Below are 18,879 nucleotides of genomic sequence, written 5' to 3' on the forward strand. Positions count from 1 at the left end.
TTTTTCCTATTTTATTTTGAAAATTCCGTAAAGGAAGTTCTTACTTGCTACATCTATTTCCTTTTACACCCAACACACTACAGTCATTGTTTTTTTACAGCTTCCCAATGACAATGCCATTTCATACCATGTTCTCTACTTTCATTTGCAAAAAGTTAATGAGAGCTTCATTAGAGGTTTGAGCAGGGTTCTCAGCTCTTTTACCAAAGAATGGTCCTCCTTTACCTACTTTACCTCAGCCAAGAGGAATGAATTGGTGACCTTCACACGGCCACAACCACATCAGCCTCCCATCCAAAGGCATTTTCTAGGCCTCCCTTCCTCTGTATCTTTACAGGAATGTTTGGAATTCTTGATCAGATTTTCAGCTCAGAAGTTTCTATTATTTTAGTATATTTCAGGATACTGGGCAGTATAGTATAAACGCTATGGAATTTGAAGTCAAAAAAATCCATGAATTCTGATTCTGTCCCACAATACTGCTCAGTGACTTCACTCAAGTCATTAGCTTCTCTGAACCTGATTTCATTGTCTATCAAATGGAATTGATGAAACCTCATCACAGGCTGATTATCACTAAGAGTTGCGTTCAGTCACTCAGTTGTGTCCAACTCTTTGCAACCCCATGGACTATAGCTCGCCAGGCTCCTCTGTCCATGGAATTCTCCAGGCAAGAATACTGGAGTGGGTTACCTTTTCCTATTCCAGGGGATCTTCCTGATTCAGGGATCAAACCTGCAGCTCTTGCATTGGTAGGCAGATTCTTTACCACTGAGCCACCTGGGAAGCCCAATAACTAAGAGTTAAGAGTTACTAAAGACTATGTTCTCATGTTTGTTTTTGTTTGTTTGGTTTTTGTGGTTAAAGTTTTCAACTGCCTTAAATGGCACAATTCACCGAGTGAGCTGTGCTTTAATTAACACTAACTTGCAACTGAATCAAAAGCATTGTAAGAGTCACTGGTGACACAGTGTGTACTCTCCACATACTCAAGTCTAGAGTCTTCAGGGCAATGATACCATCTGTTCCTATGAGAACTCAAGACAAATAAATACACTGAGAAACTTCTGGGTAGTGCCCAAGCTCTGAAATAGTTTATGCTGAACATTTTTTTTTTTCTAATTCCACTTATATAATATGCAAACAAAAGGAAGAACAGTATGAAAGAATGTAAGGGAAGAGTGTAACAGAAAAATTCTGGAGCTACCACGAACCGCTTGATGAAGGAGCTCGAGTCCAGCCTGAGAAGGGCTACACTGACCCTCTCCCGGAGCCACAGGCAAGAGATCTTCAATGGCTGGTGGGGGAGGGGGTCTGAAGAACCCTCAGGGATCGAATCAGAGTCCACTATAAACGCCTGCCAAGCTGATGGCACTTGGGCACCCCACACAGAAGTGCACACTGGTAAACAATGCTCCCTCTTCCTTCTCACCTCTGGCATGACCAAGCCTCCATAGGAATATGGAGCAGGAAGAATAGAAATGTTTTGAAAAATAGCTGAACACATTACCATTCCTCACAGATTTTCCACCTGCAACCTACACAATCCCAAATCGGAGAAAGAAGAGTCACCTCAACTTAAAGTCAAGTTGGGAGTTTTGATAATTATTTGGTAATTATTATACTTACTTATCTGAGGGTTGTGTTTTTTTTTTTTTAATAAATTTATTTATTTTAGTTGGGGGCTAATTACTTTACAATATTGTAATAGTTTTTGCCATACATTGACATGAATCAGCCATGGGTTTACATGTGTTCCCCTTCTTGGACCCCCCACCCACCTCCCTCCCCATCCCATCACTCTGGGTCATCCCGTTGCCCCGGCCCTGAGCCCTTGTCTCATGCATCGAACATGGAATGGTGTTCTGTTTCACATATGATAATATACATGTTTCAATGCTATTCTCCCAGAACGTCCCACCCTCACCTTCTCCCTCAGAGTCCATAAAATTGTTCTATGCATCTGTGTCTCTTATTCTGTCTCGCATATAGGGTTACTGTTACCATCTTTCAAATTCCATATATATGCATTAGTATACTGTATTGGTGTTTTTCTTTCTGGCTTACTTCACTCTGTATAATGGGCTCCAGTTTCATCCATCTCAATAGAACTGATTCAAATGTATTTTTTTTAATGGCTGAGTAATATTCCATTGTGTATATGTACCACAGCTTCCTTATCCATTCGTCTGCTGATGGACATCTAGGTTGCTTCCATGTCCTGGCTATTGTAAACAGTGCCGCGATAAACATTGGGGTACACGCGTCTCTTTCAATTATGGTTTCCTCGGTGTATATGCCCAGCAGTGGGATTGCTGGGTCATATGGCAGTTCTATTCCCAGTTTTTTAAGGAATCTCCACACCGTTCTCCATAGTGGCTGTACCAGTTTGCATTCCCACCAACAGTGTAAGAGGGTTCCCTTTTCTCCACACCCTCTCCAGCATTTATTGCTTGTAGACTTTTGGATAGCAGCCATTCTGACTGGTGTGAAATGATACCTCATTGTGGTTTTGATTTGCATTTCTCTAATAATGAGTGATGTTGAGCATCTTTTCATGTGTTTGTTAGCCATCTGTATGTCTTCTTTGGAGAAATGTCTGTTTAGTTCTTTGGCCCATTTTTTGATTGGGTCGTTTATTTTTCTGGAATTCAGCTGCAGAAGTTGCTTGTTTATTTTTGAGATTAATTGTTTGTCTGTTGCTTCATTTTCTATTATTTTCTCCCATTCTGAAGGCTGTCTTTTCACCTTGCTTATAGTTTCCTTTGTTGTGCAAAAGCTTTTAATTTTAATTAGGTCCCATTTGTTTATTTTTGCTTTTATTTCCAATATTCTGGGAGGTGGGTCATGGAGGATCCTGCTGTGATTTATGTCGGAGAGTGTTTTGCCTATGTTTTCCTCTAGGAGTTTTATAGTTTCTGGTCTTACGTTTAGATCTTTAATCCATTTTGAGTTTATTTTTGTGTATGGTGTTAGGAAGTGTTCTAGTTTCATTCTTTTACAAGTGGTTGACCAGTTTTCCCAGCACCACTTGTTAAAGAGATTGTCTTTTCTCCATTGTATATTCTTGCCTCCTTTGTCGAAGATAAGGTGTCCATAGGTGCGTGGGTTTATCTCTGGGCTTTCTATTTTGTTCCATTGATCTATATTTCTATCTTTGTGCCAGTACCATACTGTCTTGATGACTGTGGCTTTGAAGTAGAGCCTGAAGTCAGGCAGGTTGATTCCTCCAGTTCCATTCTTCTTCCTCAAGATTGCTTTGGCTATTCGAGGTTTCTTATATTTCCATACAAATTGTGAGATGATTTGTTCTAGTTCTGTGAAAAATACCATTGGTAGTTTGATAGGGATTGCATTGAATCTATAGATTGCTTTGGGTAGTATACTCATTTTCACTATATTAATTCTTCCAATCCATGAGCACGGTATATTTCTCCATCTGTTTGTGTCCTCTTTGATTTCTTTCATCAGTGTTTTATAGTTTTCTATATATAAGTCTTTTGTTTCTTTAGGTAGATATATTCCTAAGTATTTTATTCTTTTTGTTGCAATGGTGAATGGTATTGTTTCCTTAATTTCTCTTTCTGTTTTCTCATTATTGGAGTATAGGAGCAAGGGATTTCTGTGTGTTAATTTTATATCCTGCAACATTACTATATTCATTGATTAACTCTAGTAATTTTCTAGTAGAGTCTTTAGGGTTTTCTATGTAGAGGATCATGTCATCTGCAAACAGTGAGAGTTTTACTTCTTCTTTTCCTATCTGTATTCCTTTTATTTCTTTTTCAGCTCTGATTGCTGTGGCCAAAACTTCCAAAACTATGTTGAATAGTAGTGGTGAAAGTGGGCATCCTTGCCTTGTTCCTGACTTTAGGGGAAATGCTTTCAATTTTTCACCATTGAGGATAATGTTTGCTGTGGGTTTGTCATATATAGCTTTTATTATGTTGAGGTATGTTCCTTCTATTCCTGCTTTCTGGAGGGTTTTTATCATAAATGGATGCTGAATTTTGTCAAAGGCTTTTTCTGCATCTATTGAGATAACCATATGGTTTTTTTCTTTCAATTTGTTAACGTGGTGTATTACATTGATTGATTTGTGGATGTTAAAAAAACCTTGCACTCCTGGGATAAAGCCCACTTGGTCATGATGTATGATCTTTTTAATATGATGTTGGATTCTGTTTGCTAGAATTTTGTTAAGGATTTTTGCATCTATGTTCATCAGTGATATTGGCCTGTAGTTTTCCTTTTTTGTGACATCTTTGTCTGGTTTTGGAATTAGGGTGATGGTGGCCTCATAGAATGAGTTTGGAAGTTTACCATCTTCTGCAATTTTCTGGAAGAGTTTGAGTAGGATAGGTGTTAGCTCTTCTCTAAATTTTTGGTAGAATTCCGCTGTGAAGCCGTCTGGTCCTGGGCTTTTGTTTGCTGGAAGATTCCTGATTACAGTTTTGATTTCCGTGCTTGTGATGGGTCTGTTAAGATCTTCTATTTCTTCCTGGTTCAGTTTTGGAAAGTTATACTTTTCTAAGAATCTGTCCATTTCTTCCAAGTTGTCCATTTTATTGGCATATAGCTGTTGGTAGTAGTCTCTTATGATCCTTTGTATTTCTGTGGAGTCTGTTGTGATCTCTCCATTTTCATTTCTAATTTTGTTGATCTGATTCTTCTCCCTTTGTTTCTTGATGAGTCTGGCTAATGGCTTGTCAATTTTGTTTATCTTCTCGAAAAACCAGCTTTTAGTTTTGTTGATTTTTGCTATGGTCTCTTTTGTTTCTTTTGCATTTATTTCTGCCCTAATTTTTAAGATTTCTTTCCTTCTACTGACCCTGGGGTTCCTCATTTCTTCCTTCTCTAGTTGCTTTAGGTGTAGAGTTAGTTGATTTCTTTGATTTTTTTCTTGTTTCTTGAGGTACGCCTGTATTGCTATGAACCTTCCCCTTAGTATTGCTTTTACAGTGTCCCATAGGTTTTGGGTTGTTGTGTTTTCATTTTCATTCGTTTCTATGCATAATTTGATTTCCTTTTTGATTTCTTCTGTGATTTGTTGGTTATTCAGAAGCGTGTTGTTTAGCCTCCATATGTTGGAATTTTTAATAGTTTTTTTCCTGTAATTGAGGTCTAATCTTACTGCATTGTGGTCAGAGAAGATGGCTGGGATGATTTCAATTTTTTTGAATTTACCAAGGCTAGATTTATGGCCCAGGATGTGATCTATCCTGGAGAAAGTTCCATGTGCACTTGAGAAAAAGGTAAAATTGATTGTTTTGGGGTGGAAAGTCCTGTAAATATCAATTAAATCTAATTTGTCTATTGTATCATTTAAAGTTTGTGTTTCCTTGTTTTATGTCTGGTCACCAAGAGTCACCAGAAAAATCAAGGGACTGCTTAAGTTTTCACTCAAGGGGAAGGACTGTCTCAGGAAAAATATAAATAGAGTCAACAAGAGGCAAAAATAAAATTGTATAACTGGTTCATCAACTTCAGTCATTCCTCTCACTGAGACATCGGTTGGGTCATAGGCTGTCCCCCAGGTGGCAGGAATGAAAAGAAACTGAAAGTGAAGTCGTTCAGTCGTGTCTGACTCTTTGTGACCCTGTGGACTGTAGCCTACCAGGCTCCTCCCTCCATGGGATTCTCCAGGCAAGAATACTGGAATGGGTTGCCATTTCCTTCTCCAGGGGATCTTCCCGACCCAGGGATCAAACCCAGGTCTCCCACATTCCAGGCAGACGCTTTAACCTCTGAGCCACCAGGGAAGTGGCAGGTGCACACCTTAAATAAAATGCTGACATGGCAAAGCCTTAGACTTGAGGAGCCCACTGCAATGGTCAAAACTATAAGCCAAGGCATGGCAGAAGAATCGTGGTCTGCCACATTGACTGGAATTTGAAGTGTAACAGGTGCAAGAATTGAAAGTAAGGTCAGGACAGGAATTCTAGGAGAAGGGGCAAAGACAAAGGATTTTACAATTGGCTTTAAAGACTTAAGACTACCAAGAGGCCCCACATTTACACTGCCTTCCAGAAGCCTTTGGTGCATAAGCCAAATCTCTGCCTTGACACTGCCAAGCACACATTTGTTGATAAGCAGCACTGAAATCAGCTAGAGAGAGAAAAGAACTCTTTCTTCAGTTATGGTGTCAGAAGTTAAATTTTTTATCACAACTTGGTTCTTTAAAGTGCAGGAGAAAAAGTTACTGAAAAGTTTCCATCCTCTGATAAAATACCAGGCAACTATTGACATGGAGTTAGCCTCCATCTCAGAGTCACTGTATGCAGTGATTTATAGGAAGAATTCCAAGGGTGGGAGGAAGACAAGAGCCTCAGTGCTGTAGACTAGGGAAGCAATGCTTTATAATCTACTGGACAAATGATAAGTCATATTACAGAAAACATGGAACTGCAGAGATAAAAGCACATTCATTCCCTGGGGCCAGGAAATTGTAGAGCATTTATCCAGGAAGCTTAAAATGAGAGAATTTCCCTGAGCTCACTCCCTATATTTATCTTTCTTGTTCTGATCTTTCTGTCCTCATTTCTCATTTCCTGTATCTTACTGACAGTTTTTAATAATCAATCTATATGGAGATAAGACAGCACTTTAAATAAATTAAAGATATATAATATTAGTTCAAGTATTACAAAATTATTTTTATCTCTAAATAATTCTAAAGATTCAACATATTCTATCTAAAAACAAAACAAACAAAAACTCTTAATCCATAAAACCTTAACAAACCAAAATACAGACACCATTGTATGACCAACACTTTAATATAGTGGCTAAGAATAAATCATTCTGATTGTAACTTTTGTTGCTGAGAAATTTCCATTGTCCACACTTCTCTGTAAAATGGGAAATACTATTTTCCTCCTCATTAAATTTACTGTGCTTAATGAAATCAATGATGGTCACTGTCAGTTTAAAAATTCAATATCAATCAAGACCTGTTTCCTTAAATCACCTCCCTACACTTATTTTGCAAGTCTTCATATTTGCAACACAGGGAATGAGTCATAGTTATGCAATTATTTCTAGTTTTCAAAAAATCAGAACTTACTTGGGACAGAAGACTGCTTAGCCTACCCTAAACAGCCATTTTTAAACATCATTGTTTTGATCATTTCTCCTAAGTGTTGACTTTTAAAAAATCTTTGATTTTTAAAATTCAATCTAGCTTGATTATCCTCATAGTTGATTCCACTTAAAAATTCACCTTAAATTGTGGTTGAGCATTTCTATTTGGGAGAGACTGTACTAATGGCTTTACATGCACTAGCTCATGAACTCTCATAACCGTCCTATGGGAGTGGTATATCTGCATACAGGATGATCCTCCAACAGGGACAGAAGACCCTCAGCATCCACTATCCTGCACAGCCCCATGGAAAAGACTGAAATGTGAAGTGTGGGAGGTCGTGGGGCAGAGTCCAGCAGGGCTCAGCTGCTCCCGCAGAGAAGCCCAGCAGCTCCCAACATCCTGGTTCTGGAAGGCGGTGTGTGTGGTCAGAGCAGCTGTGAAGCACCCAGATGGTCCCTTTGTGCTGGCACCAAGGCCCTGAAGAAAGTGTTAGCAATATCCTTCCTGTCCTCCCTGCTGTTAAGACAAACACTTGGGTTTCTTTGCTGAGGTCTTTTCCTTCCTTCACATCCTAGTATTCCAGAGTTCAGGCTGACCTCTTTTATAGTTGGTCATTCTGCAACACTTAAAAAAATTCCTGAGCTTAAATAAAGTGTACTTAATGCAGTAAGCATGACCCTTTCAAAATATGTGATGACTTAAGCTTTCTTTCATTAACTGTTATGGATTGAATTACGTCCCCAAAAAAGATATGTTAAAGTTCTAACCCCTAGTACCTTAGAGTGTGACTTTATTTAGAAAAAGCATCTTTATAGAGGTAACCAATCTAATATGAGGACTTGAGGGTGGATTCTGATCCAGTATGATTGATATCCCAACAAAAAGGGAAAATTTGCACGCAAATAATATAATCAAGCAGTACCTTATGGGACCTTCCCGGAACAGACCCCTCCCCCCACATCCTCTGCCTGCTTCTTCTTTGTAGAAAAACTGTAGTCTCCCAGGCCTCCCCTGAGTCACCAAAAGTCTGGCTTAAGAATTAATGAGTGAAAGGATGTGAAAATGTAGTAACAAAAATAGCAGTTGGGCCAGGAGAACTGGGAAGAATTTAAACAGTAAATCAGCCATATGGCAGTCACAGAATCTTTGATTCCTTCCTGAAGTATCTAGATAACATGATCTGATATACATCTCTTAAATTATTTTACAGATGCTAAAACTCCCATCAAATAGGAGTTAACTATTTAATAATCCTGAGCAAGTAGCCCCCAGACCTACTGGAGCCTAACAATTGATAATGTTAACACCTGTGACATCATCCTGTTATTTCACCATCAACCAATCAGAGAACTGTGTGTGAGCTGATCACACTCTTTCCCTCAACTTGGCTTTAAAAACGCTTTCCTGAAACCCTCAGGAAATCTGGGTCTTTTGAGCATGAAAGTGAAAGTCGCTCAGCCGTGTCTGACTCTTTGCAACTCCAAGGACTATACAGTCCATGGAATTCTCCAGGCCAGAATACTGGAGTGGGTAGCCTTTCCCTTCTCCAGGGGATCTTTTCAACCCAGGGATCAAACCCAGGTCTCCTGCATGACAGGTGGATTCTTTACCAGCTGAGCCACAACGGAGGCCTAAGAATACTGGAGTTGAGTAGCCTGTCCCTTCTCCCGCAGATCTTCCCGACCCAGGAATTAAACCGGGGTCTCCTGCATTGCAGATGGATTCTTTACCAACTGAGCTATCAGGGAAGCATGAGCCCCCTTATTTCTCCTTGCTCTCAGACACCTTGATTTCAGGCTTCTAGCTTCCAGAACTGTAAAACAATGTTTCTGTTGCTTTAAGCCACTTGCTTTGTGTTACTTTGTTAAGGCAGCCCTAACAAACTAACAGGTTGCTTTCTGGTTTTCTTGTTTTCCTTTCTTCCCCCCATTATTATGGTAAGTTTGACTAGCTGAAGCTAAATGGCTGTTCTGAATTTCTCTTTTATTAAATTATCTATTCTCGGCCTCAGAGACGGAATTTATTCTTAGTTCCATTGCTGCTGCAAATGAAGCTGGAAAAAAAAGAAGAGTTCCACTATCAAAGGAGATCCTCACTTTATGTTGTAAGAGCTAAGGAAGTTTAGTGATAAGATCCATAGTCTGGCTCCTACACTGCCTTGACATTGCAGCTTTAGCACAAAGGGCATTTCTCCCTCCCCCACCCTCCAAATAAATGAGAGTTTAAATGACAAAAGACTTATCATTATTTGCCTGACAGCTCAGTCTCCGCCAGTACCATCTCGCATCTGCAGATGTGCTTGTCACTAATCCAGAGGATAGCTGGGGATATCTATAGACTTCAGGGGTGCTTCCAGCAGCAGTAAGATCCAACTCCACATTGTAAGCCATACGGCCTTAGGCATGCCCGTGTTCCCAGCTACACACAAATCTAAGTGAATTCTTGATGCAGAGCCCTCGTCCCATCCTTTCTCAGAACACTGGTGAAAATATGAAATCTTCTGTGGGGTAGAGGATAAAACCAATCTTATAGCCTTTAATTATAGCGCTGTTTTAAAATTTTTTCTGATTAATATCTTCTTCTAAGTCAAAATATTTATTACAAAACCTATCTCATAGGATGCTCTAAAATCATTCATGTATTCATCTGTTTATTTATTATTTATTACTACATAAAATAAATAGCAACCATTTATCAAGAGCTTACTGTGTGCCAGGCACGTGCTAAGTGATTTACTTTATCATTTTAACACCTAGGAACCACATAAGGTACATACTATTATTACCTCATTTAATAGACAATGACATTTACCTGGCTCAATGGTCCATACCCAAGTTCATAGGGTCAATACTTAAAACCAAATTTCTGACTTCAGAGTCCACTACTCAGCTATTGAGCAGTGCTAATGAGTGCTCAGCTATTGGGCTAAAAGGGCTTCCCTGGTGGCTCACTGGTAAAGAATCCTCCTGCCAAAGTAGGAGACAAAGGAGACAGGTCTTCCCCTGGGTTGGGAAGATCCCCTGGAGAAGGAAATGGCAACCCAACTCCCAGATGCCTGGGAATCTCATGGTCAGAGAAGCCTGGCGGGCTTAGCAACTAAACAACAACAACAATTGTGCTAAAAACAGGGAAGAATAAGATTTTTCTTTTAATGGCTATATTCCTTGTGGTCAAGGAGCTGACAGTTCAGGGAACAAAAATGATAAATTAGCATCTCAAAATCAGTGAGTCTGATGATGCCCATGGGCTTCCCACTTGGCTCAGTGGTAAAGATTTTACCAATCTCAGTGGTAAAGGAGGAGACGTGGGTTTGATCCCTGGGTCTGGAAGATCCCCTGCGTTCAACTCTTTGCAACTCCATGGACTGTAGCCTGCCAGGCTCCTCTGTCCATGGAATTTTCAGGCAAGAATACTGGAGTGGGTTGCCATTTCTTCCTCCAGAGGATCTTCCTGACCCAGGGATCAAATCCACGTCTCCTGTGTCTACTGCATTTGCAGGCAGATTCTTTACCACTGAGCCACCTGGGAAGCCCTTATGCTGATATAGTTCACATCAAAATCTCTTAATACACAATGATATCAAGGACTCTCTCTACATGGTATTTGATTAAAAAAAGGATCTTCAGAAGGAATATTCCAAACGATGACAGGAAATAAGATAAATAAAACATACATAATATGGTGACTTGAAACTCAGATTGAAAGAATCTAATCTTGGCAAACTTGAGAAGCAGTCATAACGTTGTAGAGATGGTATGGTATAACTGCCTCCTCTTGCCTAGTTGAAGCCTCGTGAAGAGGACGGCCCTCTCTTGCCTTCCTCTGTCTCAGGCAGATTCCAAATCCCCCTCCAGAGTCCCCTTGTCTACTGCAGCCCGAAACAGCATGAGCTCCCAGTACTTAAGTTTTATTCAATTCTTAGCTTGTCTTTGGCCTGATTTCCTCGAGCTCCCCAAGGCTGAGGGTTACCGCCAAGTGCCGCCTTATCTCACTATCAGTCGTAGGTAACCTCGTGGCATTCTGTAGCTGAAACAGAGCTTAGCGATCATTCCCTTGAACCTGCTCATTACTTTGACACCCCTCGGCATTTATGCAATTAATTTGCTCAGTTTAATTTGTATTTATACAGTTGATGATTTGGTAGTATACTTAAGAATTTTTTCTCTATGCATTTTCTCTCTCAACTAGACTACACAATCCTCAAGGCCAGGGGATGCATGAGTACAAAGGATCTTAAGTTTTACTGTTCTCTCCTATGGTTTTCAAGCCATGAGTGCTCAATAAAAGTTTTTAAGTGGAGAATCCAATATATTAAAAGTAGGACAAATACAGAAAGTAAAATCAGAAGTCCTTTTTCTTCATTTAATGATGCAGTCCACTTCTCAAAGCTTTTCTAAACTAATTAGAGAAAACTTTAAAACTGAATTTGGACTCTGGTTATTCTATCGGACAGTCTTAAATGATATCAATTCATATTAAACATCTATATTTATGATAGATGTTTACTGGCTACTGTTTAAACAGTACTGGTTACTGTTTATCTGGTTACTGATAAAAGAAATCCACTCATAATTAAATAAGAAAAAACAAGATGGAAATCACCATGAGACTACAAGGACAAAAAGTAAGCTATACTTCAGGACAACACCTCTGACACCTTCAGAAAGGCCTTCTATCCCTCCTCTCTGCTCCGCTTTATACACATCCTTTATTCATCTCCAGCTCAATCTCTGTCCTTCAGATAACCACAAGTGAAGAGTAAGGTGGCCAGAAGACACCTAGCTCACATGTTGTAAGTGCAGTCACGCCAAAAAGACTGAATTTTTAAATTCCAAATTTCCTAAGGGAAGGACTCTAATAGACCTAACCTGAGTCTTCTACCAACCTCTGGACTATGGCTTGGGAAAAACAATCATGTCAAATCTTGATTATTTCCATTCTAATGAGAAGAGAATTTGATAAGATTTCTGGGGGTGGGATGGGACGAGATCAAACCTAGACAGGCAAAAAAAAAAAAAAAATCAGTGGGAATCTACTATAATTTCTATAGCCAAACACTCAGTTACTCGGGTTCTCTCAATTCTGACTCAGAGAATTAAGTCCCAATACTTATCTCTTACACACAGAAGTGTTCAAACATTCATTATTATAATTATTTAGGAGAAGTAACTATTCAGTAAACATGTGCAAGCCATAATGATGCTTGCTCCTTGGAAGAAAAGCTATGGCCAACCTAGACAGTATATTAAAAAGCAGAGACGTTACTTTGCCAACAAAGGTCCATCTAGTCAAAGTTATGGTTTTTCCAATATGGATTTGAGTCATGTATGAATGTATGGATTTGAGAGTTGGACTAGAAAGAAAGCTGAGCACAGAAGAATTGATGCTTTTGAACTGTGGTGTTGGAGAAGACTCTTGAGAGTCTCTTGGACTGCAAGGAGATCCAACCAGTCAATCCTAAAGGAAATCAGTCCTGAATATTCATTGGAAGGACTGATGTTGAAGCTGAAATTCCAATACTTTGGCCACCTGATGCGAAGAACTGACTCATTGGAAAAGTCCCTGACACCAGGAAAGATTGAAGGTGGAAGGAGAAGGGGACAACAGAGGATGAGATGGTTGGATGGCATCACCAACCCTATGGACATGAGTTTGAGTAAGCTCCAGGAGCTGGTGATGGACAGGGAAGTCTGGTGTGCTGCAGTCCAAGGAGTCACAAAGAGTTGGACACGACTGAGAAGCTGAACTGAACTATTCAGTAAACATGGGCAAGCCATAATGAATGATCAGAAGTTTTATCTTTAACTTAGGCCTCAATATTTTATTCATTTATTTAAATGTCTCCAAATCCTACTCCTAATTTAATTTGTCTTTTTTTTTCTTTTGAAACCAGTTGATTGCTTAATGGATAATTTAACTCTTATAGAACCATAAAGTCTAATCCTGGGAGAATTACTAAATTCTCCAGAGAATTAGAGAATTCCAGTGGTGAAAATACAGTCAGAGAAAAAGATTTAAAGACTGCTCTCATGGTATAACATATAGAAACAACTATTGTGATATTTTCAAGTCCCCATGAGCCAAGAGTTGTATAAGAGTCCAATAGAAATATTCCAGCAACCTAATGACCAATTCCAGGCACATTGTAGGATTTTTTTTTTTTACCTCATCCAACATATTTAAATAATAAATTCCACAAAGTAGCACAGACAGAAAACAATAAGTACACAAGAGCCAATGTTCTTTGAGTGTGGAAAATTCTAGAATGAGAAATAAACTATTCTGTGTGAGACCAAGACAACATACAGGGGCAGGAAACTGCTAAACGTAACTCAGTGAGTGTTCTGCAGCAAGCTATTCATGATCAACAGTGTGAACAAAACCTCTGGGTTCCAAATCTCCCTTCCTGACAGAGACTTGTATCTATCTGCCCATTCATTATTTGGAGCAGGGATGACAGACTGTGGGACCCTCAAATCATGCATAATATAAAGAGACTGACTTCCCTCAGGCTTCCAGATTGTCAGGCAAGGCCATCCAGGGCACGTTGGCATTAAAATCCAAACAGTCACTGAACAATAAAATACGTTACTATTGGATCCAGTCCAGGCGAGTCAAGGTGTCATTATACAGGCCCTCGGGGCTGAGAAGAGACAGGAGAACAATGACGGAAATGCGGTTGCCATGGTGTCTCTGCTGCATCCCCTCCATTCACAGGGGTGGGACTGAGTCTCTCTGAATCAATTTGGTGGCAAACATCTTCTGCTTACCTTTCACAGAACTCGGATCAACTGTGAATGTGCCTGCATCTTGCACTGATCGTTATAACTCTATACTCTTCAGGTACCCTAAGTGATCATTTTGCAATTCTGGAACAGAATTGGCTTCTTGCAGCTGAGAGCTCAAAGCAATTTTACCATGATGTATAGGCAATTTTGACATATGAGATTAGGAGAGAGAAGTGAGCATAATCAGGAACACAGAGCCATCAGCCACTGGGAGGAGGAAGATCAGGGTTTTTCTCCTAACTCTGTTACCAAATTATAGGTCAACCTTCAGAAAACTCCTCAGCCAGCTGAGATCTTAGTTTCTTCAGTTTATCTAAGATATTGATTAAAAGATGCACAGTTATTTAATTTATGACCAAGAAATAAACACCCGAGTCATTTATAACTATAATACACCATGGAGTATAAAAGGCATCATGACTGCAGAGATATTAAAATATGAAAAATACATTTTAGAATCAGTAATAAAACAGTATAATTGATGGGTGTCATAAAACAGATATTTCTGAAAGAAGCCCTACCTGGTTGCTTGCTTTTTTAAAGAAATGACTATTGGAATGGTTGGCATCCTTTCTTTTTGCAGTTGCCGTGAAGCAATTGAAAACAGCTGTAGAAAAGAGAGGAGCAGGGCTTTTAAGGAAAATGCACTTGTCTGTAGCTGTAAAGTGACTCTCAGCCATTTCAAAGTTAAATTCCCGGTCCATTCGAAACAAAACCCAAAGTCAGGATTCTGTGAGAGGTCAACTCTCATTCCCTGTTTACCAACCAGCTTAGTCATCATCCTCATCTACCAGACTCTCTTCACTTCCAGCTTATTGTTTAGTTATCTCTTCTTTCTGTCTCCCTCCCTTTTCTTTTTCTTCCTCTCATCCATCCATATTCATTAAGCATCTGCTCTGTGCTTAATAAATAGCCAGGTCCTATGCTATGTGCTCAGATACAACAGTGAATAAGATAGGCACAGTCTGAGCCCTCTTCAAGAAACACACCCATCTAGAGTGGGAGACAGTCATGGGAAAAGCAGTTGCAATGCAGTGTAATAGGAGCACAGGCAGGACTCAGAAGATCGACATCCAAGCTGAGACCTGAAGCACAGTGAAGAGCATGCCCATTTATACAATAAACTCCCTCACACAAGAGAACTGCATGCTCCAGCTAACTGAATTCTAGTTAACTAGAATAACTCAAGAACGTGTGACCTACATCCTCTGTTTTCTCTGGTAATCTAACCTTATTTTGCACTCCTCTCCAGGTCACCTAGCCAATCAGCAGCCTCACTTCCCTGTGCCCTACACCTTCAGTTGCCTAATGGGCTCTCTTCCATAGTCTTCCACTCAATTACACGTACAAGTTACACAGCGCCTGTTAGGTAACTCTGCACAACCTTCTCAGGAGAAAACTGAGATGCAGACAGGTTTAGCAACTAGCATGAGGTCATACAGCTGGTAAGTAGTCAAGCAGAATTCAAACCAGGCCCAACTGCTCCCCAAACCCCTCCTCTTTCCACTATACCCCACTGGCACAGTATAGCCACAGGTCTTCTTTATTTCAAGGCCAAGCTCAACTCTACCATGTCCACAAGATTTTCCTCTAATAGTTGCAGCCCATGCAGACCTTACTTTCCCTAGTCTTTCTGTGTTTATTCTCTGAAATTTGTTATAGACTGTGACACTGTTTTTAAATGAGCAAAATATTCTCTACAAAACTGTAAACAATTTATGGGAAGAAAGTGTATTTTATGATATCTTTGGGATCTGGGATTATCAATGTTATCATTTATATCAATAGTTGACATTCTCTAATGACAATGGGCTTTTCTCTTTTATATACATAGGTTATAAGATTAGGATGTTAGCTGTTTGAGAGGACTCCTTAGGTGGGTTCCAGGTAAAGAACACTTCTGGTGATTTGGGGCTGTAGAAGAAGCTTTGAGAGACACCAGTCCAGCTGCTTTTACTCTTAATTCCACTTTCCCTCCAGGCAGTGCCATGAACTTAGTGAGCACTCACTGTAAATGGGAAATGAAAAAAACGTAAACTCTGAGCTCTGAACTCCCTCCCTATGCAGTCAGACCAGAAAAGTATCCCTCTCTGAATGCAAATGAAACACAATTGAGGATGAGAAATTAGATTTTTCTACTGAAATTTCTTGGGACATGAATTCTCAAGTGGATAAGAGTTGACATGAATTACTGTTTTTATTCTCCCCCTTACCTAAGTCACTTCAGGGTGTTCACGAAGCACTCAAAAGAAGTGCATTCACCCCACCAGGCTGCCAATCGATCATTTAGTACATTATTACATAACTTATTGCCAGAAAGAGGCAAAAGCACAGAGCGGAACTTGATTCCTTATCATTATTTGCCTGACATTTATAGTACCTTTCTCCGGGCTCTGTGCAGAGAATATTTAACAAGCCACATTAACTTCCAGGCATCTAGAACTGTACAGTTGAAAACAAAGGAAGCAGAAGAAAGAATAGTCACAGTAAAAGGTGGGATAAGGGAATATCTCCAACAGGGTAAGAAAAACAGACAAAAGTAAAATCAAATCCCAGAGAAGATGGAAGAGTGTGTTCTAGCTACCTGGGAGTCATGGTACCATAAAGACCACAAAACAAAACTGCTGAGAGAGTTCTACTTGCCCTTTAGGCCAGTGATCAATTTGCTGAATTGAATAAGGGACTTTAGGGCCTAGGAAATAAGAGCAAAAAGCATTTCCAATTTGCCATGCATGTGCTGAGTTGAAGGCAGAGTAAACAAGAGGAAATCTTTATGTGGACTCCAAGTAAAGTCTATTATCTAGTTATGTGGACACAAAAACCACCTAGGATAGAGTGCACAAATAACTGAAACTCTCTTCTTTTTCACTCAGAGAATAAAAACAAGGACCCAGAGTGACATCATATCCTTAGCTACCCAGGAATTTTACTTTAAAGATATCAGCCTTTGTCAGTTTTTACTAGGATAGGCTTTTCTCTAGAATGCTTATTTTCAGCATTTTAATTACCATTTCACATATAGATAACTACACACACATATCATATGACTTTGCATTGGATATGAAGACCTAGTTTAGAGGTTGCACATTTTTCACTGATCACATTTTCCTATATATTCTGGATGTGTCTCAAATACTATCTCAACTTCCGCTATCCCTCAAACACCTAATGATGGCCACGTAAGGTCGGCATCAGTTCATAAAGGTCTCTCTAATCACATGCAATTCTCATTACCAGGATATACTCTTTCCAAGAAAACGTCAAGAGAAAACAGACAACCTGAAGAGATTTGGCAAAACTTCCCTGGGTATTTATAAGAGATAAATGTTTCCTTTACTTCATTAATTCACATCTTTTGGCATAGAGAATGTCCATTACCCTTGAAGCTATCACCAGCCTCAAAAAACCTTGGAAAATTTGTGAAAAAGCTTAATGACTCACGCTATAAATGGCAAAGTTTCCCCAGCTGGCATCTACAACTTGCTAGAGCCATTGCTTTCCAGATGAAAATTAAGCTGGAAGATAAAATGGGAAAACTTCACAAAATGCTTTGTAATCTCCAGATAAATTTGAGAGCAGCTTAATTTCCATTTGTCTAGGATTTAAAATGTTTACCATAAAGCTTTCTTCTGGGAACGGGAAACCAGGCTTGCACGATAAATATTAATAACAGATATTTTATCTCAAAAGATGGTTGCATGTTATCCATTTTTTAACCATCCATATATCCCCCTTCAACAAATGCATGTGGAATATTTATTATGTGCTCTTCATATTTTAGAAGATATAAACAAGAGCAAGTCATGCAATGTCCACAAGAAACTTACAGTCTTCTTTAGGGAGAGAAGACATATATTAAAAAATTGTAATGATCAAAGACAAATAACTTTTAGTAACAAATATATACCTCCCTACTCAACTTTTTTCTTAGCTATATTCAGAGACAGTTTAGGGACAAATGTCATCTCTGGGTTCATGAATTCAAGTCATTAGGGTGAATCCACTAGTATTCATTTTTAGAGTAATCTATTATTTACCATTTTTGCATGTCAGTTTATTGAAATGGAGACAAGAATGTACAAAGCACATTCATGGAACCATGAGTTGCTAGTTTCATCTGTAGCATGGGCAATATGTAGAGAGCTTTAGAAGAATAAGTCTGAAAGGTGTGGTGTATCCACACTGCAAAGCACCTTAAAGGCAAGGTTCTGGCTAAGTTTAATTCAGTAGGCAACAGCGGATACTGAAAGTTTTTAAACAGAGCCAAAGCTTGAAAAATAACCTGTCATTATGAAATTTATCCATATATGTATAAATTATGAAAATGAGAACTGAAAATCAGAGCAACCAGTTAGGAAGGTATTGTATTCTTCATCACTGGTGATGAAAGAATGAACTAAAATAACAATAAAGAGGAAAAAAGTGAGTTTAGCTTTGATCACCTTTAGTTTGAGTTTGAATCAATGAATCATCTTTCAGGTGAAAATATGCAGCAAACAACTGAAAATGCAGGTCTAAGACAGGTCATCGCTATGATTTAGGGTTTGGAGGTATTTTCCAAGAAGTGTTATTTTAATTCAAGTGACCAGATGGCAATCACTTAGAGAAAGTCTATTGCTAGGGAGAGAAATGATAACTAAGAAGAAGGAGATCTTTATTTAGAAAGCAGGAGGAGGACCAAAGGGCAAGTCTTAAAAGTAGTAATAAAGAATCATAGATGCATAGAAACACTTGGCATTACAAAGTTCAACTGAAGTTTTGAGGTGTGTGTCTTATTTTAATTGTGCTGCTGTAATAAAATACTATAGAATAGGTGGCTTAAACAACAAACATTTCTTTCTCACAGTTCTAGAGGCTGGAGGTCTAAGATCAGGGTACTGGAATGGATGGATTCTTGGTGAGACCTTTCTTCCTACTTTGCAGATGGCTGCCTTCTTGTTGTGTTCTCACCTGATGGAAGGAGAGATCATCTTTATCATGTCTCTTGTTATGAGGGCACTAATC

The 18,879-nt window shown here is 39.2% G+C and overlaps 1 protein-coding gene and 1 long non-coding RNA gene across 19 annotated transcripts in view; both read right to left on the reverse strand.

Moving 5' to 3' along the window:
• Positions 1 to 18,879, reverse strand: part of LOC145542948 (uncharacterized) — a 564,353-nt gene that overhangs the window by 427,956 nt on the left and 117,518 nt on the right. For 3 of the 18 annotated variants that reach the window (XR_014080295.1, XR_014080289.1, XR_014080296.1), the window contains one exon: positions 17,317 to 17,390. The exons of the other annotated variants lie outside the window; for them this stretch is intronic. The gene's annotated coding sequence lies outside the window, so the exon portion shown is untranslated. The remainder of the gene's footprint in view (positions 1 to 17,316; positions 17,391 to 18,879) is intronic. 18 annotated transcript variants of the gene reach the window in all.
• On the reverse strand, positions 10,228 to 12,970 carry LOC145542951 (uncharacterized). Its single transcript, XR_014080308.1, has 2 exons — positions 10,610 to 12,970; positions 10,228 to 10,341 (listed from the first exon to the last, which is right to left on the reverse strand). It is a non-coding gene; the product is annotated as an uncharacterized LOC145542951 (long non-coding RNA).

This window comes from Giraffa tippelskirchi, chromosome 3 (assembly GCF_054371585.1).
Source record: "Giraffa tippelskirchi isolate mGirTip1 chromosome 3, T2T-mGirTip1v1.2.pri, whole genome shotgun sequence".
Taxonomy (NCBI): domain Eukaryota; kingdom Metazoa; phylum Chordata; class Mammalia; order Artiodactyla; family Giraffidae; genus Giraffa; species Giraffa tippelskirchi.